At 47.4% G+C, this 21,856-nt stretch overlaps 1 protein-coding gene and 1 pseudogene across 2 annotated transcripts in view; one reads left to right on the top strand and one right to left on the bottom strand.

Moving 5' to 3' along the window:
• The window catches only part of LOC147024758 (glutamate receptor 4-like), a 584,244-nt gene that overhangs the window by 487,310 nt on the left and 75,078 nt on the right, over positions 1-21,856 (top strand). The gene's annotated exons all lie outside the window — the stretch shown is intronic.
• Positions 646-786, bottom strand: LOC147024759 (signal recognition particle RNA; annotated as a pseudogene).

Genomic DNA, 21,856 nt, shown 5'->3' with positions numbered 1-21,856 from the left:
ATACGTCGGCATACGCTGGCTAAATCGTCAAGGTGTGACAGCAGCTTTACTGGTAACGGGGATTGCAAAGCTTGTTTCAGTCACATGACTTTAAGTAGGTCAAAATGGCAGATTTAGTAAATTCCTTCAAAAATCTTCTTCTCCAGACCCACCAGTCAGAATGCTCCGAAATGTGGGTTACAACTTGAGGACAGGGTAGGGTCCTCATGTTGAAATGCGAAGGCCATGCCGATCACATGACCGGAAGTGTGTCAAAATGGCCAACTTAGTCAATTTTGGGGAAAATCACTTAAATTCCTTCAATACCTGCCAGTCAGAATGCTACCAAATTTGGGTAACAAAATTAGGCCAGGGTCCAGATAAGCTTTCGGTCCAGTGGTCCTATTTTTATTCTTTTTAATTTTTTTTCTTCCTGTACTCTCAATTTCTGAGCTGTTTCTCAGAGCTGGCTGGGACTTTCAGAATGAAATTTTGCATCACTAATGTGAACAGAAACTATGCGGGATTGACATGATTTTTGACCTTGACTTAATTTTTAAGGTCATGCCCTAATTATATTTTTGTTGTTCGTCTTTCGGCTGCTCCCGTTTGGGGTCGCCACAGCGGATCATTCGTTATGATCAGCATACTGATTTGGCACAGGGATAAGGATTGGGTTTCGCCATGATTCCGGGCTGCCCTACACCTTCTCATAGAGCGGCCCAGTGCAGAGCTCCCGTCCTCAAGCGATCCTCCAACCCAAGCCTCCGAGTAGCCGGATTACAGGCGCACGCCACTACGCCCGGTGCCCTAATTATATACATTTTAACATTTTTCACCAGAACTCAACTAAAGTTTGTCCGATTGGAATGAAATTGCCCCCTGTAGATAGCCCAGAAAAACGTGCATTTATAATTTAGTTACATCAAACCCCTTAAGGTTAAAGGTTAAGGTCTTATACCCCAAGAAGTATGAAACTCTATTGTCAGGTCAAGCCAGATAATATCTGTGACTTGCCACAGATACCATGTAAACCTGTACAAACCTGTTTCACTGTCGGGTTGTCGGAGACTAAACCATCTCCCCAACCAGGTTTCCTCGTGAGGAAGGTGTATGGATATGGACACTAGGATATTGGCAAGCTCAAGAATGAGAGGGTAGCTGAGGAGTTTGCGAACAGGATGAGTGGGGATTTGGGTTGACTGGGTGTTTTGGAGAATCTTGGAAAGTTGTGCAGTACTTTCAAGACTACCATCCTTGATGTTGCCTGTGGATGTCCTAGAACTCACCATCAGGTGAAGAAGAACTTTGTCTCCCAAGAGACACTGGATACCATTGACCAGAGTCACAGGGCCAGGATTAATGGCACAGCTGAGCTGTTCAGGAAGTTGAGGTGCAAAACCACATGTGCTGAGTGGGGAGAAGGACACCTGTGTGCAAGGAGTCTGTGAATGGGTTGAGCATCACCTGTGGACAAGTGATTCTTGTCCTACTTACAAAGGAATTCGTGAATTGCATTCCTCCAAGCCCGTCCCTCGGTGTACTGCAGTTAAAACGGAGGATGGTGGGCTCTTGACAGAGGAGTCTGAAGGGAAGCCTCACAGGGCCAGTTACTTTGAGCGGCTGTACGAGGCTGACCCACCAGTTGTTGAATTGGATGTCAGAAGTGTAACTATCCGTCTTGCTAACCCTCCAATCAACTGTGAACCACCTTTGATTGTGGAAACACAGGCTGCAGTGAAACAGTTGGAAGGGGGTAAAGCTCCTCGGATCTGTAGCATCCATGCTGAACTTCTCAAGGCTGGTGGAAAGGCTGTACTCATGTCGTTGCATGCATTTCTGTGCTCTGCTTGGAACACAGTCATCATCTGAACTTACTGAAAGAGGGACCTTGTTGTCCCTCTCTGGAAAGGGAAGGGTGATCGCCAGGACTGCAACAGCTACCGAGAGGTGATGCTGCTCTCAGTGCTGAGCAAGGTCTTTGCCCGGATCATTCTTGATAGGGTTCACCACCATCTGCTTGAGCACCAGCGCCCAGAGCAGTCAGGTTTTCCACCAAAGAGGTCAATGTTTGACCGTGTCCTTGTTCTTCGGGTCCTCATCGAACGCAGACAATAGTTTCGGCAGGGGCTGCTTGCAGCCATGTTGATCTCTGCAAAGCATTTTATTCAGTGAATTGGGATTCCCTCTGGAGGATTCTCGGTCTTCGTGGGGTACCACAAGACTGATCAATCTGATTTCTGAACTATACTCTGGTCCTGAGAGTGCTGTGAGGTCTGGTGGTTCCATCTCCAACTTACTCCCAGTTGTTACTGGAGTTTGTCAGGGGGTGTGCACTGTGCACTGGCCCCCACACTTTTCAGTGCTTGTGTTGACTGGATTCTGGGGAGGATTTCAGGGAGATAAAGCTGCAGTGCATCCTTTGGGAATGTGAAGATCTCTGACCTTGATTTCGCAGATAATGCAGTCCTCTTTGCGGAGATGCTGGATATACTTCTGGGGGCCCTCGAGGGGCTGAATGAGGAGTCGGTGCCACGAGGATTACGGGTTTCCTCGGTCAAAACTAACATCCAGGTTTTCAATGACATCTTTGATTCTGCTATCTTGTCTGTACCTGTTTGTTGTGAGGATGTGGAGGTCACAGAGAGATTCACATACCTTGGCAGTGATATTCATGTCTCCACATGTTGTGAGCCAGAGGTCAATAGAAGTCTGGGTCAGGCCTGGGGAATCATGGATTCACTGGATCATGGGGTGTCGCGCTGTCAGCACCTTTGAAGGAGGACGAAGTCTGAGTCTTTAAGTCCTTGGTGCTTGCAATGTTGCTCTACTGATGTGAGACTTAAGAAAAGCGAGGAGTCCTCAAATATAGTCCAAACACCTGTGAAGATTATCCTTGAGCCTTGTTAAAGGAACATTGAAAAGCTGAGTTGGAGTCTGGGTTTGAAGTCTCTTGAAGTCTCTTGATTTCAAAGGCTGTGTCAGTTGGGATGATAGGTATCTGAGGCAGAAAGACATCTTCACTTTATAAATAGTTCTCAAAAGGAAATTTCTCAACAAAACAACACAATTTTCACAAAAGTCTCACAGTTTTGAACTCAGGAGGGAAATGTGAGGTGGAGGTGGAGGACTTTCAGGAAGGAAAACAGGGAATTTGAAGGAGGTGGGTTTGGGGTGGATGAACAGGAGTAGAAAAATCAAGGTTTTGGATGGGGAAGATATGAGGTGGTGGTGAGCAGCAGTTTTGAAGACCTGTGGGGAGGAGTGGGATTGAAGAGAGTGTTAGAGTTTGTTCTAGAGGTGGGTGAAAGAGGAATGACAGAGTGAAAGTGAGCAGTGATTCTTGATTTTGGAAGTTTCACCAGAAGGGGTTTTTTGGTGGACCATTAGCACCCTGAGGAAATATAGGTGGGACAGAGCACAGACAGAGCAGGGGGATGGTGGGGGGGGGTAAGGTAGGAGAGGGGATGGTAGGAGAGGGGATGGTAGGAGACAGAGAGCCCACCCACCTGCCTGTGGTGAGAGAGTGAGAGACCCAAAGACTCAGCTTCATCGCAGGAGATACCAATGATCCTAAAAGCCTTTGTTTCCACAGCGTAAAGTTGAGCTAAGTGTGAGGCATGAGCACCACCCCAGAGGGTGAAGTGGTACTCCATCAGGCTGTGGATAAAAGCTTTGTAAGTAGTTGGAGGCTCAGGTGTGCATAGAAGGTCTTTGCATGACATAGGATGCCCAGTCGGCGACTGGCTTTGGAGGCCAGCTTGGAGATATGGCTTTCCCAGGAAAGATCGTTGCAGATAGTGAGTCCCAAACGCTTGAATGAAATGATTTCTTCAGAGGGATTGTAGAAAAAGTCGATGGGGTTGCCAGATGGTCCTTTCGGAGATAGATGGTGAGAGTGTGAGATTTGTCATGATTGAAAGACATGTTCGAAGTGCTTGACCAGCTTGTGATTTTATTCAAGTCTGCAGAGAGTGAAGGGGCTGCTGCCTGACAATCAGAGGGATGAGAGATGGTATGGCTAAGGGTTGAGTCATCAGGAAAGACATAAAGAGGATTTTTCCAGAGAGTCAGAGAGATCATTGATGAAAACCAGAAAAAGAACAGGGCCAAGAACAATGCATTGTGGAACTCCAGCCTGGACAGGAAGAGGAGAGACAGAGAGAGACAGAGACAGAGACAGAGAGCCAGAGCCATTAAGAGCCACGCGTTAACTACGACAGGAGAGAAAGTCGACGAGCCATGAGTGGAGATTGCCTTGGATACCATAAGAAGAGTTTGGTGAGCAGTGTTGGGTGCCAGACCATATTGAAAGCTCGCGATATGTCAATGGAGATGGCTCTGATCTCATGTTTGGCATTTAGAACATCCATCCATTGTTGGGAAAGCATAAGTAGCATGTCCAGTGTAGAGTGACCTGGTCTGAATCCAAATTGATGGTCGGAGATAAAGCCATTCGAGAAGAGGAAGGATTTGATGTTGGAAGCAAGAATGCATTCCATGACCTTGCTGATGATTGGGAGAAGGCTGATTGGTCTGTAGTTGCAGGGATCTGTTTTTGCACCTTTTTTATGCAGGGTGGTAATGTTTTCTGATTTCTAAGCAGATGGCAGATGATCTTGAGCAACTGAGAGGATGAACAGAACAGAGAGAGGGTGGGGAAGAGCAGCAGAGCAGGTTTTTAGAAAACGAGGGCTGATGCCGTCTGGACGGGTTGCAGAATCTGAGTCGAGGTTTGACAGCAAGCTCTCCACGTTGTCAGGAGAAAAGGACACAGTGTCCAGGAACAGCTGGGTGAGACTGGGTAAGGTGGGTACAGAAAGCGATGGGTTTGGGACACAAGATTTAGAAGCAAACACAATGTTTAGGCATTCAGCCTTTTTCGCGTGCAGTGTCAGCTGTACAGCCATTTGAGATAAGGGAGGGATGGAAGGGTAATACACACCAGAAACAGACAACCAGACGCCACCAGGATTTGGAGAAGGGAGATAGGTTTGAGCGTTCAGACTTGAGATGAGAGCGTTCAGGAAGCTTGGAGGGGGGAGAGAGAGAGAGAAGTTTGCTTTGAAGAGGGAGGAGGTGGTTGATTTGTGAGGGAGGGATTAGAGGGAAGCTTTGAGGGAGAGGAGAGACAATGAGAGCAGGCACGGCCATGGGATAAGAGGGAAAAGGGAGGGGTGGGGAGAGGGGAAGGATGAGACTGGGTGGCGATATTGCGAAGATCCGAGCCGGTGGGAGGAGGAACAAAAATTGAGGGGTGGGAAGAGAGGGAGGTGTGATGAGATTTGAGGGGGTGGGAAGAGGGGAAGGCAGCTTTGATAAGGGGAAATGAGGAGGGAGATTTGAAGGGGAGGGGTAAGGGCAGAGATTTGAAGAGGAGGGGTGAGGGGGAGATTTGGGGGAGAAGGCTGAGGGAGAAGAATTGAGGGAGAAAGGAGTGGGGGGCAGATTTTGAGAAAGGTGAGGGAAAGTTTGGAGGAGTAAGAGGGAGGAGTTTCCTTTGAAAAGGGAGGAGGTGGCTGAATTGAGAGGGAGAGGTGAGAGAGAAGCTTTGAGAGGGTGGGGAGATGATGAGAGCAGGCATTGTCATGGGGGAGGAGGGAGAAGGGAGGGGTGGGGAGAGGGGAAGGATGAGACTGGGTGCTGCTGTGATAAAGATAAGAGTGGGTGGGATGAGGAACAAGAAATGCTAAGAGAGGAGGTAGGATGGGGGGCAAGCTGTGAGGAGTGAGGAGGAGGAGGTGGCATGAATTTGTACTGAAATTGGAAAAGAACAATGAATAATGGAAGACGAACAAGCATTGAAAAATTGGATTTATTTTTATTTTTATTTACTGATCTGTAGGTCAGAGATTCGTTTAAGTACATTGGAAGATGGATGGAGTGCAGAAGAATTTATAGATTGGAAGAAGGAAGCGTTGTAACAGGTGGAATTCTTCGACACGGGATGAAAGAAAGGTCGAATTGGAATCCGAAAATTGAAGAAGAGGAAGAGGATGAAGAAGAAGAAGAGCACGGAAAAGAGAGGAAGTCGAAACATGATAAGACCTTTTTTTTTTTTTTTTTTTTTTTTTTAGATTAGGGAAGATAGGGGCAGAGTAAATGAAGAGTTTGAAGAAAAAAGTCGTGGAGGTGAGTGGTGAATCCCTTCACGATCAAAGTGGGATTGGGAATGTGGAAAGGGAAGACGAAAAAGAAGAGGAAGAGTCCGTACAGGAAGTCATGTGGTTGCGGGAGGGAGAGGTTGTGCTGTGTCACGTGATTGGGTTTTCGTATATCATGCCTCGCCCGCTAGGGGTGGGAAGAGTGTGCTTCTGGTCGTGCAATAAAGCGGAGTAGATGGTGGCCCGCGTGCTTCTTGCGGCCCGCTGCACCTCGTACACTCTAGTTGGCGACGAGGATGGTTGAATACAGACTTATGCCCGTTTTCGACAGGGACGACTTCGAATTGTTTTCGGAGCAATTGGAATGCTATTTCCACGCGAACGATGTGGTCGACGAGAGCAAGCAGAAGTCGATCTTGCTCGCTTCGCTTTCGCCGGAGCATTATCGGCTGCTGGGTGATTTAGTGGCACCGAACAGGCCCCGGGATGACAGGCTGGCGTTTCGGGACATTGTGGGGAAAATGAAAGCACACATGGCGCCGGAGAAGTCGTTGCAGCTCGCTCGATTCCAGTTCGATCGCCTCTCGAAGGGTGCAGAGGAACGCATCGCTGAGTTCGTGGCGCGGATTAAGCATTCTTCCGTGGCCTGCAAGTTCACGGCGGGGGAGCGGCCAGCTCGGCTCAGAGATCGTTTTATTGCTGGTTTACGAGATGCGAAGATGGTTTCAGCGGTTTTACGGCTGAAGGATGAAGCCATTACATTTGACTCGGCAGTCAGCATGGCTACGGCGGTCGAGCAGACTCGCGGGGATGTTCGAGCCATCACCGGCCACGCGGGGTCGCGAGCACCCCGGGACGCGCGCACAACCTTCGATGCGGGTCGAACGTGACCGCGCGTGCAGCGGGGTGACCCTGCGGACATGCTTGGGATGTGGAGGTCGACACCTGCGCCGTGCGTGCCCGTGTAAAGGCAACGTGTGTTTGAATTGTCACAAGGTGGGTCATTTGGCGCGTGTGTGCCGTGGGGCGCCGGCCACCGTTAAAGTCATGGACGGCGATGTGCGAGGCGACTCGGGGCGGCACCAGCGGCCGTTGTTGAGCCTGTTTTCAATTGGCCCGGCGACAGCGCGCCCGATGATGGTGGAAGTCGAAGTGAACGAAACGCCGATCACGTTCCAGGTCGATACGGGAGCAGCGGTGTCGCTCATCGGCGAACAGACCACGCGTAGACTCAACGGCTTGAAGCTTATCAGGTCAAACCTCGCGCTGTTCACGTACACCCGCGAGAAGATAACGCCAGTCGGGATGGCAGACGTGTCTGTGCGGTACCAAGGCCAGGTCGCCACGCTTCGGGTGTACGTCGTACGGGGGAGGGGGCCGTCTCTCCTCGGCCGAGATTGGATGGCCCGCATCAGGCTAGACTGGGCCGCAGTTCACCTTGTGCAACCCGTGCCGAGCCAGTGGGAGGATCAGTTGGAGGAGATTCTTCAAAGACATCAAGGGTTGTTTAGCGGCGACCTTGGAAAACTCAAGGGCATGGAGGCGAAACTCTTCTTGAAGGAGGGGGTGGTTCCTCGGTTTTGTAAACCGCGTCCTGTGCCGTATGCCCTGCGGGACAAGGTCAAGGGTGAACTGGATAGACTGGAGGCCTGTGGAGTGATCGAACGGGTGTCGTGCTCGGATTGGGCCACCCCGGTTGTCACGGTGCTGAAACGGAATGGAGACGTCCGATTGTGTGGGGACTTCAAATCCACGGTTAACCCGGGGCTCAGCGTGGAGCAATATCCACTGCCGTCAATCGATGAGATATATGCGCGATTGGCGGGGAGTCAATACTTCACGAAGCTGGACCTGCGTGATGCATATTTTCACCTGCCGATGGATCCCGGGAGTAGCGAGCTTTTAACAATCAACACGTGTCAAGGACTCTATCGATATACTCGACTCTGTTTTGGGATTGCTTCGGCCCCAGCTTTGTGGCAGAAAGCCATGGATCAGGTTTGCATTGGCCTGCACGCTCAGACCTACCTGGACGATGTGCTCATTGCGGGGAAAACGGCGGACGAGCATCTTGCGAACATTGCCCGAGTGCTGACAAAGCTAGAAGCGTGCGGCCTGCGCTTAAATAGGGACAAGTGCGCGTTCTTCAAGCAGCGCTTGGAATACCTCGGGCACATCATCACGCCGGAGGGGCTGTTGAAAGGTCCTCGGAAGGTGGAGGCGATTCAGCGCATGCCACCGCCTCGCGACAAGACGCAGCTGCGCTCGTTCATTGGTATGGCCCAGTATTACCAAAGGTTCGTGCGCAGGCTCAGCTCACAACTTGCGCCGTTAACGCGGTTGCTCAAGAAGGACGAGCGCTGGGCTTGGGGGCCTGCACACCAGGCGTCGTTCGACCGCGTCAAGCGGCTGCTCACAGAGGATACGGTCCTCGTGCACTACGAGCCTGTGCGTCCGCTCCTATTGGCATGCGACAGCTCTGCATATGGCATCGGGGCAGTGCTCTCCCACAGGATGGACGATGGTTCCGAGCGGCCTGTTTGTTTTGCATCCCGGACCCTGTCCACAGCAGAGCGCGGATATGCCCAGATTGAGCGTGAGGCTCTCAGCCTCGTCTGGGGTGTGCGGAGCTTTCGTCAATATCTGCTGGGGCAGCATTTCACTTTGTAGACGGATCACAAACCGCTTCAATTCATCCTGAGACCCGAACCCGGGGTGCCGGTGGTAGCAGCCGCACGAATACAGCGGTTTCTGGGTGCTTACGATTATGATATTCAGTTCCGAAGCACCGAGAAGCATGCTAACTGCGACGGGCTCTCACGCTTGCCGTGTGCGGAGGGTCCAGCTGCGTCTGAGTTGGGCGACCGGGTCGATGTGTTCGCGCTGGACCAGGTCCAAACCGGGCCGGTCATGGCCAGGCAGGTCGCGGTGGAATCGGCTCGTGATCCGGTGCTTGCCCGTGTCGTCCAGGCGATTTCTACGGGGAATTGGAGCGATCTGCCTTCGACACCGGCATTTCAACCTTTCACGTCACGCGCGGCGGAGCTGTCGTTGGTCCAGCGGTGCGTAATGTGGGGAATGAGGACCGTGATTCTACCGAGGTTCAGGCAGCGGTGTTTGGAAGAACTGTATGTCAGTCACCTTGGCATCGTGAAGACCAAGAGTCTTGCTCGTAGCCTGTTGTGGTGGCCGGGGTTGGACAAAGACATGGAGCAGTTGGTTAAGCGTTGCGCCACGTGCCAGACAGATGCTGATAACCCGCGTCGAGCTTCGGGTCTCTGGCCTGTGCCAGACCGAGCTTGGCAGAGGGTCCATGTAGATTTTGCGAGACCGGTTAATGGCAAGATGTTTTTGATTGTGATTGATGCATTCTCTAAATGGCCGGAGGTTGTAGTAATGCAGCATACTTCAGCAAACATTACAGTAGAGAAGCTGCGGACGATCTTTGCTAATAAAGGGTTGCCGGAGATCCTGGTCTCTGATAATGGTCCGCAGTTCATCGCGGGTGTATTTGATGAGTTTATGCGCCAGAATGGTATTCGACATCTAAGGTCCGCACCGTATCACCCTGAGACGAATGGCCAAGCTGAGTCGTTTGTCAAGATGTTGAAGCAGGCTTTGCGCAGGGGGGGTGTTGCACCTGTGCAGACGGTGGTCGATGTCTTTTTGCTCCATTACAGGAACGCAGTTCATCCTGTCACGGGTGATTCGCCTGCCATTCGTCTCTATGGACGGGCTTTGCGGTCCAGGCTGGATTTGCTACGGCCTGGAGGGTGGGGTAGTGGGGCGATGTCGCGTCCGACGCGGCTGCGCAGCTTCGAGGTGGGGCAGCGGGTAATGGTGCGCGATTATTTCCACGGTTCCAAATGGGTGCCAGCGGTGGTCTCTGTGGTGCTGAGGCCGGCGAATTGTATGGTGCGGACTGATGGTGGGGATGTGGGGAAGCGGCACGTGGACCAGATGCATGATCGCTGTTCAGCGTCACCCCCCCCCCCCACACCTCCCCGAGCCGAACGATGCGGGACCCCCACCGGTAGTATCGCCGGCACCTGACGTTGTATCGCCGGGGCTGGCTGGGCCGACGCCAAGGGGGTCTTCGCCTGATGCCGTCCTGCCCGGGGACGTCGAGCAGGCTGGGCGGTCGGGGGTGGCTGGTGTTGCGGAAAGTGCGAGTCCGGCGAGGGTGTCACCTCGACCGAGCCGGGAGGTGTCTGAGCCTGGGCTGTCTGGTGGCGCTGCCCGTCCGAGGCCGGTCAGGGTGCGGCCGCGGTACTTGGAGGATTATGAGTGTTGATGGGTTCAGATGATCATGTTGTGATTATCCGTTCATTATGTGACTGGTCATTTTACGAGGGGAGGAGTGTGCTGTGTCACGTGATTGGGTTTTCGTATATCATGCCTCGCCCGCTAGGGGTGGGGAGAGTGTGCTTCTGGTCGTGCAATAAAGCGGAGTAGATGGTGGCCCGCATGCTTCTTGCGTCCCACCGCACCTAGTACACTCTAGAGGTGAGAAGGGAAAACATTATTTTTGGTTTGCGGGCGCCAGGAGTGACCACTATTTTTGTTGTGTCTGTTTGTCTGTGTGTTTGTGACTCTCTCCAGAGCATAGCTCCGTGACGTTTGATGCGATCTTGATGAAACTTGGACACAATCTGGATATCATGGTCTAGTTGTGTCTTTTTGTATGAGGGGCTTCCTACGCCCCTTATGCAGTGCCGTATATAAAGAGAGTCTGGCCAACTATTGTCTCGATTATGCTGCGCTCTGATTGGTCAATACCCGGTCACGTGCGTTGCTGGCGCCATGTTGCAGCCCAACTCAACGCGAGTGAATCTTGGAGTGAAATTAGAATTGTTTTCGCCGTCTTTTCACGTTTTCTCTTCAGATTTTGACTTTTTTTGATGACACAATGGTGTTCTGTGCATCCCGGGCAAGGCGTGAAAACGCACCGCCTCCCCAGGGACCCGGAAAGACGTCGCCGTTGGGCTGTAAATGTGAAAAGGGAGAACCGGACTCCACACGACAATGCCTCCCTTTGTGCGGTAAGTGGCGGCGGTTTGCAGTTCCCTACCGACGTCGGATCGGAGTATCCAGGTTAAAGTCAGATTGAATGAATCCCTGTCGGATCGGATCAGATTGGAGCGCTGAAACAGCTCGGAATCCGAAATAATGAGACGTAATCCGATGCCGAAATTTCACTAATGCGTAAGTAGTGAACACCAGATTTGCAATATATCCGATCCGTTCCGATACACACCACCAGCCGTAAGTAACTTTCTTACATTGGTTTTACCCATATTAGGTTAGGAAATGGTGTTTACAGTTTTCCCGGAAAATTCAATCCCTTCAACTGACGACGGTCGTCAGTGGAACAAAATGCACTGACAACGTCGCTGGATGACTGCTGCCACTCACTATTTTTCATTTATAATCTTTATCTGATGTATATATTCCCCGGGATTCCCGGCGTAAGTTTCTCTGGAAATCGTTCCCACATTTTGACCGGGAATCTCAGGAATTTCCCGTCCCGGGGTTCTCGATTGTCTTCCCCCATATTGTGCCTGTCACGAAAAGGAATCCGAGGAAACGACCCCATGACGAGACGACGCCACAGAAGGAGCCCGTCCCAGATCACACATACGCAAAAAAAGACATGCCTGTGAATGACGACGACAACCAAGATGTCCAACTCGTTGGCCTTGCCTCCGATGCCCCTGTAACGCCGGCTGAAACCGACCAAGGTCCTGACTACGACGCCAATATCGCAGCAGTGGAGGCGGAAGTGGTCTCTCTCACGTGGCGGTTACATGAGGCACAGTGAGACAAACTCAAACAAGCCAGGGAGCTCGTCACTCTAAAGGCGAATGTCCAGAAAGTTTTCAACCTCGATCAGATCAACAAGCTGTCTCATCTCAGCACAAGGGGTACGCAGTGGTCAGCAGAAACCTACAAGAAGCCTCTGCAACTCCGCTTTGCATGTGGCTGTACCGGCTACAAAGTCCTGTTGTCACAACACCAGCTGCTGCCATCGCTTCGTTCGTTACGACGGAAGATGGAGGTTATTGCGATGGAACCTGGTATTCTTGATAAAGTGTTCGACTTCCTCCAGTTGAAGGTTGCTACCATGAAGGAACCGGAGCGTGAGTGCTGCCTAACGCTGGATGAAATGACAATTGAAGTGGGATTGCAGTTCGACAGATCATCCAGTAGTTTGCGCAGAAATGTAACTCTGCCAGGACATGGTGACGCTGCAACTCATGCCCTCGTATTCATGCTGGCTGGCATCACCTCCAGATGGAAGCAAACAATTGTCTATCATTTTACGGACAATTTGGTGAACGGAGCCTACTTCCAGCCACTTGTGACTGAAATTGTACAGCAGGCTCATGTCATTGGGCTCCACGTCAACGCAGACACATGTGACATGGGTAGTGCCAATCGAGCAATGTTCAAGAACTTCCGACTGGTTAGTTCGAAGCACGCAGTGACAGTCAATCGAATTCCCCACCCATGCGCTGACGGCAGGTTCCGACACTTCATGTACGACATACCGCACCTGATATAGAATGTCAAGGTGGGTCTGGTGAATGGGAACGAATTCAAGCTCGGTGTTGATATCGTCTCCAGGCATGATCTGCCTTCAAATGTCGTCAGCCTGGGGGCAATCAAGGAACTGGTGACATTTCAGGTCAATGACGATCTGAAACTGACGCCCCATCTTGGCATGGAAATGGTGTCGAACACCGCCCATTTCGACGAAATGAAAGTGGGAAAGGCATTGAATTTTTTCAGTAAGTCGGTCAGTGCTGGGCTGCACTACCTGGTGGAAAACGAAGGTTTTGACAACGCGTTGCTAACGACTGCCTGGTTTTTGGACATTATGAACACCTGGTTCGACCTGATGTCCAGCAGTCACCCTGCCCAGTAAAGCGAATACGTGTGCTTACGAGAGGGCGATCCGGCACCTTGAAGAGACGCTGGTGGTATTCGGAGGGATAGAATGTGGCAAATCGTGCAAGCCGTGGCAATCCAGCGTCATATTATCAGCCTCGTCTGTGCTCGACATTCAGAGAGAACTGCTGCCCAGGGGACACCACTTTGTGCTTACATCCAGACTCACGCAGGATTGCCTTGAGAACCAGTTTGGGTGCGTCCAATTCAAGAATCCTGTCCCAAACGCGCTGGAATTCCGACAGGCTCTGAAGCTCATAACGGTGGTGTAATTTCTGAAGTGTCCCGTGTCCGGTAATTATCTCGAGGATGACCTGTCATTTTTAGCGGATTTCCTCGACACTCCGAAAGAGAAACCGGTGACACCAGACGAATGTGACGAGGACACATTCAGCTATTTGATTGGAGAGCTGCCTCCTGATCCTCTCAGCAAAGCCCAAGAGAGCAGCTTGTATTACCTGGCTGGCTACTGTATCTCTTCCGTCTCCAAATCCTGGACACATTGCACCACTTGCCTGGAAGCCGCGGAGGACCGCCAAAAGTCTTTCGCAGGGCAGTCGTGAGGCGATAAGACTGAAGGAGTACAAAGAAGGCGCTTTGACTCATTGCAGTGACGAGGCATTCAAGCTGTTCAGAGAAGGAGGGAAGCAGTTCAGGATGGTGCAGGACCAGTTAAATGGGAATAACCTGGTTGAAAAACTTGTCCGTCGTCTGTCAGCTTTCTCAGTTGATATTCCCTACTGCCACGATCTGAAAATGAAGCTACTGACTAAGTTTTTCACTGTGCGTCTGTGCATCTATTCCAAAGCGCAAAATTCGATCCGTGTCAGCCAGGCAAAAGTTGGTACTGCCAGTCAACTCGGCAGCAAGAGCCCACGAGAGCGTGTGTTAAAAAAAATTAAGTAGAACTGAGCTTGGTGTCAGTTGTTCGTATTAACCCCTTCAGGACGGGAGGCGGCCATAACCGCCTGGCGGTTATAGCCGCCTCCCGTCCTGAAGGGGTCAAGTGATATGGAGAAGAACCGAAGATGGTTTTGACTTTTAACCCCTTATGGACGGGTGACGGCTGGCTATAAGTGCTATTGCTATAGCGGTTATAGCAGTCTACCGTCCTGGTCATCTATAGCCGTCGACCGTACTTTTTCGTTTTGGCGTTTTATGAATCTTGTACTCTGTAATTCTGGGTCATGTTTCTTTTAATTCATCCTGAGGAGCTCTCCGAACCATGGTTGGCTTTGCTGAACTGGTCAATTTTGCGCTACATTTCTTGCTTCTGTGGTTCGTGCGATACACAGGTTTCCATAGATTCAGGCACGAAATCTTGTCCAGTCAAGAAATAGATTAGTCCGTCCGTCCTCAGTATGTGACTTGTGGTATTATGCCACCTCAGTTATTTTTGGGTGGGTTTATCAGCATCCAGAATACACCATCTTGTAGAGCGACTTATTTTCGAGCAAAGCTCAAAAATTGAAGTCGAAGCTCCCATTACTTTTTGTGTAAGGAAAATGCCCGTTCATATCGCGCCGCGTGTATGCTCCCTCAAAGCCAGTATCACGCTGGCTGGGATGCAATATGGTGCCTGCTAGCCAGTTGGCCAGACTCTCTTTATTTACGGCACTGCCCTTGTGGGTGGAGCCACGCCCACTTGAACTTTTTTTTTTCCTGATTTTTTTTTTTCTTCACAATTTCATTTCCTTGAAGCTGAGCGTAATGCCCATAAGTACAACATATAAAAAAATCTGATTTGATTTGGTCAATTTCGACGGAAGAGATAGGTTTTTACGGTAGGGCTTCCTCAAAAGCTTCCACTAACTCAATTGGTTCGCGGGCGCCAGCAGTGACCACTGGTGTCGTGTCATTGTGTCTGTGTGTCTGTCTGTCTGTCTGTCTGTTTGTGACTCTCTCCAGAGCATAGCTCCGTGACGTTTGATGCGATCTTGATGAAACTTGGACACAAGCTAGATATCATGGTTTAGTTGTACCTATCGTGGCATTGTTCAATAATTCCTGCAAACCATCGTCACCTCCCAGCTTGTATTTTTTTTATTTTAAGACATGAAACAGAGCGTATAATTTGGAGGAAATTGAAGGAGTGGTGGAGGTAGAGTGGAGAAAATAAAAGCTGAAGGTTACAAGGAGAAAATACAACAAAAATATTGTGAACACAGACTGGAAGAAGAAGGGTAGGCCTCAAGGAAACCCGAAATAAAAAGATTGATGAATACTCACCAATTAGCGCAAGTTTTAACACAAGACCGAGCTAGAAACACACAGTAATCACGGAGATAACAAAATAACAGTAAACAAAAAAGGTGACAAAAACGACCGGAAAACTTACCTTTGAGAAAGTTGGCAGAGGCCCTAAAGAGAAGCGCCACCCTCACTCAAGAACTGGAACCAGAAGGAAATTAATTTTGTCAAAATAAATGAAAAAATCCAGCCAAGGAAACACAAAATGGCAGAGTAAAAAAAAAAAGGTGAAAAGGAAAAAAATCTCGACAAAACAACGCAATACTCACACAAGTCTCTCAGTTTTGAACTCTGGAGGGAAATGTGAGCTGGAGACAGTGAGAAACTCAAATTTGCCATTGGGTGGGGTGTGGGGGAGATGGGTCACGTTGAGGCCACATATGTCACATTGGCCCAGTAGTTTTGGCATGATTGGCGTTTCACACACACACACACACACACACACACACACACACACACACACACACACACACACACACACACACACACACACACACACACACACACACACACACACACACACACACACACACACACACACGTACAGAAAATGACTTTTATTTGCAAGATGTGAAGTGTTATCAAATGAACTAAAATAAATGTGGAAACATTTGTACAGAAGATGCAGAAACAAGGGCAATACAAATCTTTGTATATTTCCATCTCCCTTGTACTATGAACAGAATAGGCTCCTCTTATTAGTATAATTGTAATTAAAATCTCAAGGAATTATAAAAGATAGACAACAAAATAAGTGCTTTCTTATTATAAAGGGTAGCATTTTGTCTTTGTATTTGAAGTCTGGGCTCATTGCATCACGATATTGAGCACGCAGTGTAGTTTGACGCATTTGAAAATCTATCCTGTATGGCCCGACAATACGAGAGGGTCATTAAAAAGTAGTGACAACATATTAAAAGGTTTGGAGTGGATGTTCGATTTAATTGCATTCAGACTTTTACAACCCCTCAAAGTAATCGCCATTGTGTTGAACAACATGGTGCCACACTTCTGGAAACCAGGGAATTCCATCTGCACTGTCGATGTTTACCTTGGGTGCCCCCTATAACCACTTGAATCTCACATTCCATATCCGAAATCTCATTCCTCTGTTAAAAACTCAGGTTGGGGTCACATGGACTCATTGCAGGTGCAAATGTAAGGAGTTCAATACCTCCCATTGCCAGGTAGGCAATGCAGCAGTAGGCTTCAGCACCGAGCATCTGAGGGTGCTTCGTGTGGATGGAATACAATGGTTTCACAAATCGCAGTCTTCACAGCAAGCTCTGTACAAGTCCAGCACCAATCATTTTGCAGTCGATCCTTAACACAACGAACATGGCCAGGATCTAATACAATTCGTGGTCATCTGGTACATTTGTCATCTTGCATTGTTATTTTGCTACCTTTCAGTGCTACAGCCCATCTTGCAACTGAGATAAGCCTTAAAATAAAAAAAGATAAGCCTCAACTGAGATAAGCCAAATGAGTACTTGCACCTTGACTATGTGGCATTTGAACCTTGATGAATGCATATTCCTATTCTTGCAAAACAATACAAAGTAATGAGTCTTAAGAGCCCAGCATATATATATATATATATATATATATATATATATATATATATATATATATATATATATATATATATATATATATATATATATATATATATATATATATATATATGCTCCTGCAAAATTCTGATTATTCTCATGAGAAACTCAAGTGAAATTTGCTGTTTTTCATGAGATATGGTAAATATTGTCGCAATGATGTCTGCTGATGCAGACCCACAGTGCCGGAGCAGTCTTTCGCGAATGGCCAAAATCAAAGGAAATCACACCCAAGCAGTTAGTGTGGTTTCCCCTGGTCAGATCCAAATTCCACCGGTTTCTTAAAGCATATGTTTAACAAATTCCATATTGCCCAGGGATTTACTCAATGCCGAGCCCAAATGGTTTGCATGCTCAAGAATTATAATGGCGGGTTATCAGGCAACACATGTACGGAATAACAGTGCATTGAAAGAAGACACAGGACGACAAAAACAGAGACAACAGGCACACCGTAACAATGTATAAAGATAATTAAATAAAGACTAACTAGGTAAAATGAAAAGCTTTTAATACAAAATAATGAACTGAGGTGCCACTGGCACACAACCATTCACTTACAATGGGGGGCCAGGCAAGGTCTTTCAAAGGATACGTGGATGTGGAAGCAGAATCCCTGGGCATATCTCCAGGGTGAGCAGCACAGACCAGCCTACAGCAGTGGCACCCAGCAGAGGCGAATAAGCATCAAACGGAGTACAGGAGTGTGTGGAGGGCAAAGAGAGAAGCGATCCAGTGAGCTCCTGGCTCACTACACTGGCTCCAACAGGCTTCTGGCCTTTACTAACTCTTCTCACTCCGACTTCCTGTCCACCCCCATGCCAATTGACTGCTCATCCCCGTGCATAGCACCTTGTATCAACTTCCCCAGGGCCATGCCCTCTGTACTCAAGCATTTTGTCACTTACAGCACAGCCCTGCCAATCAAGGGGCACACAGTTGCTACCAAGGTGCCATCACACTGGCCAGCTGATGTCACGGCACCCCTCAAACCATCGTTGGCCACGGGGAGGTCTCAAAAGCCACACACAGGATACAAACAAGTCCAAAATCATTCTGCTACCACCCCATCCTCACCTTGCTTGGTTGCCTTGCCTGGTTCACAGAAAGAACATGTACGAATTACGCTTCCTACGTAATGTCAGTACAACTGTACCGCTCCTAAAGGGGCTGTCACACCTTGACGATTTAGCCAGCGAATGGCAAGGTATCAAAATGTATGTAAAACGCTGGCGTACGCTGAACTATTGATGTTTTTTTTTCCAGTTTTGGACATATGCATAATGTATTAGTAACGTACACAGAACGTTTCGATAACATATAAATAACTTGTATCAACGAATGCTGAGCGTGTTGTCGGCGTTCACAACCTATGCCCAACGATAGTCTAACTTATGCATAGTGAGCGGCAGCGTATCGCCGACGATCACGTGGCGTAGCCTATTAAAAGGCTGCGGCTCGACAATTCAAATCATAACCGCACTAGACATCGAAGTGTCAAGCCGCTGTCACACCTTGATGTTTTAGCCAGCGTATGCCGACGTATGAAAAATTTGCCGAATATGCTGGCACACGTCGAATACGTTATGGGTAAGTTTTGTATACGTTAAGAGCACGCTGAAGCACGCTGGCATACGTCGTAGTATGCCGAGTATGTCGACAAATTTTCAGCATGTTGAAAATTTTTCGAGGTATGCCAGCGTACGACACGCACGTTCTGCATACGCTGCCAATAAGTTGTAGGCACGTTACGTGATCGTTGACTCACGTCGACACACGTTACTTGTAAGTTACTCATAAGTCGAAACACGTCGAGGTAATGTTTAGCGTACCCAAGACTTATTTCTAACCTATGAGTAACGTGCTTTGAACCTATGAGTAACGTGCTTTGAACCTATGTGTAACATATCTCCCACGCATATTGACGTATGTAGATGTATTTGACATCTTCCGGACGACCACAGAACTTACTGAACGTGTTACTAACTTACAGCTACCGTATAATGGCATATTGGCAGCGTTTAGGGGAATTGGTATATAAAAATGGGGTTCACACAGGAGGAACCCATCAGTGATCCAGACTCCATGGTTTTTTTTTTTTCTTCGGCATGACGGTGATGTTGACACTTCGATTTATAGTGCGGTGATGATTTAAATCGTTGAGCAGCAGCCTATTAATTATATTATATTATAACCGCACTAGAAATCGAAGTGTCAACATCACGGTTATGCCGAAGAAAAAAAAAAAAACCATGGAGTCTGGAACACTGATGCTAAACATTCCCTCGACGTGTTTCGACTTATGAGTAACTTACAAGTCCCGTGTGTCAACGATCGCATAACGTGCCTACAACTTATGGCCAGCGTATGCGGAACGTGTGAGTCATACGCTGGCATACGTCGAAAAATTTCAAGCATGTTAAAATTTGTCGACGAGCTCAGCGTACTACGACGTATGCCAGCGTACTACGACGTATGCCAGCGTACTCTTAACGTATACAAAACTTACCCATAACGTATTCGATGCGTGCCAGCGTTTTAGACAAATTTTTCATACGTCGGCATACGCTGGCTAAATCGTCAAGGTGTGACAACCCCTTAACGGCATACGTAAGAACATGACAACTTCACTCTGACAGGTCCCTGGTTACAGAACATCATTTAACCTGCAAGTACACATGGACCATTCTTGCTTAATATACTAGCTAATATGTACCCCTTCCAATGTAACAATATCATGAGTTTCTCAAGTGATGAATCAAAAAATTCCAGTTTATAATCTACAATTCTAGCTATTTTTCATATGACAATGTATGTCAAACAGCAATTCTGTGACCAGGGAACTCTATATTTTGAATTGTTACTTTTTCACCCCATGGCCCTCAACCCTCATCGTCTTTTTTTCAAACCTTCCCATAAGTAAAATGTAAAATTTGGTGAAAAGCAGATACCAGTGTATTTGTAGGTTGATATAGCCTTATGCATTCTTTTTATTTCACTTTTTAAAATTCTGGCTATAGGATAAGTGTAAATGTTAATTTTCCTCTGCTTTGAGAATACAAAATCCCTGTAGAGGTTATGGCGATCACAATCTGAATATATATATATATATATATATATATATATATATATATATATATATGTATATATATATATATATATATATATATATATATATATATATATATATATATATATATATTTTTTTTTTAATCTAATATCTTTCTCTGGTCACCCATCTTCCAACTTTCAAAACGAGTTCCATAAAATTAACAATAACATGAAAATAAGCTTTACAAATTTGTCCTATAATCTCTAACAAAATACCCTATTCCCTCCTATTTTGTATGTTGTAATCATGTTAGCCAAACACATCACTCCCCATTTCTCATTCCCATATTTTCAACCAACTTCCCTACTTGGTCTAATTTATTTTCTTGCCAACAGGCCTTACAGTTGGCTGCTTGCTGCCAACTTCTTTCAAATCTCGAAGCTGTAGATAATCTTTTATACACTCACTAATCATTAACCAGAAACTTGTCATAGATCTAAAATGTCAAATTCGATGTATTTGTTATGTGTGAATATTTATACCTCCATATGCATGGGCCTCTGCATTTGTACAAAAGCAGTGTGTTATTCTACCACATTGATTCAGCTGGAGTGTCAATGCCACAAATTTTATCTATCCAAATTAACATTAGTACCAGAAATATAATGATACCAAGGCAATTTTCTTGATTACAAACTTGCATTATCAGCTCTTAAAAAGAGTCCTTTTCCACAAGTCATCAATTACCACTGCAGTCCATGTGTTGGTGCGGCACAGTCAATCAAGGAAAAGGGCATTCAATGAATCAGATCATCACGGTCTCCATATCGGTTAAGAAGTGCAGTTTGGAGACATACATATAGTGTACATACGATCTGTCCAGACATCATCACTGAACCCCCAAAGGAGCCTTTTGCAGTGTAAAGATGCCAAAATCTGAGAACATCATTAATTAATCATCTTCATAGAATTCATGACTGTTTAATCATGTCGGAAAACGTAATTAATTAATTATCTTCATAGAACTCCTGACCGCTAAAAATAATTAGGATGCCTCCTGATTGTGATTGGTGGGGTGGATGTGTTGACAGAGAGGGAACATCCACAGATGCATGTTTTTATTTGGGCTTGTTGGCCTTATGGCTGTGCCTTTTTTAATAGAAAAAAAGGTTTAAAAGTCGAAAATGTTTAACTGCTTGGATTGTGCACCATGGCCCTACTACCAAGGTACACAGTCCAACAAGACTGTCCCATGAGCATACACATACACTTCAGCCCGAAGGCTGAAACACATGGCCAATCCAACGCACACATCCTAACCCCGAAGGGCCAGAATGCATGTTCATGCAGTTGGACCACTCCTCAACAGTAGTGGAGCAGACAACACCTACAGGGTGTTCCAAAAAGACCCAGACAACTTTACTTGTTAATATGTTAAGAAAATGGCGACTCCTATGGAGTCACCATTTTCTTTTGCATTAATCCACCAGACCTTAAAATAAAGAAAACTTTATGAGTTTGTGTGTCATATAAAACAAAGAGCATCATTGCATTCTTTGTCGTACCAAACATATTGGTGCAGTTTTTTTAACCTGCACTGCTCCGAGGCAGTGGCACACAACATACAGCGATCCCAAGGGAGTTATTTCATTAGTATGTGTTTAGTTTGTCCTTTCCATATGTCTAGTGGGTAAATGGGAAAGATGCGTTATGTAGGGCTTTTAGTTACACATGTCTTCAGTCTTCAACCCTTTCTTTTTTTTTTCATTCCTTTATCTTACATTACTTCTTACACAACCATGCAAGCAAACATGCATACACAACAATAACGATGAAAGGGACACCAAGAAAGCACAGCTATGTTCATTCGCAAACGCGCGCCACTTTCCATTCAAATTGCACAC

This window comes from Eptatretus burgeri, chromosome 6 (genome assembly GCF_056783735.1).
Source record: "Eptatretus burgeri isolate ZD-2024b chromosome 6, Ebu_testis_v1, whole genome shotgun sequence".
NCBI classification, from domain to species: Eukaryota; Metazoa; Chordata; class Myxini; order Myxiniformes; family Myxinidae; genus Eptatretus; species Eptatretus burgeri.
The sequence above is the reverse complement of the archived record's forward strand: the minus strand, read 5'-3'. Positions and strand labels throughout refer to the sequence as shown.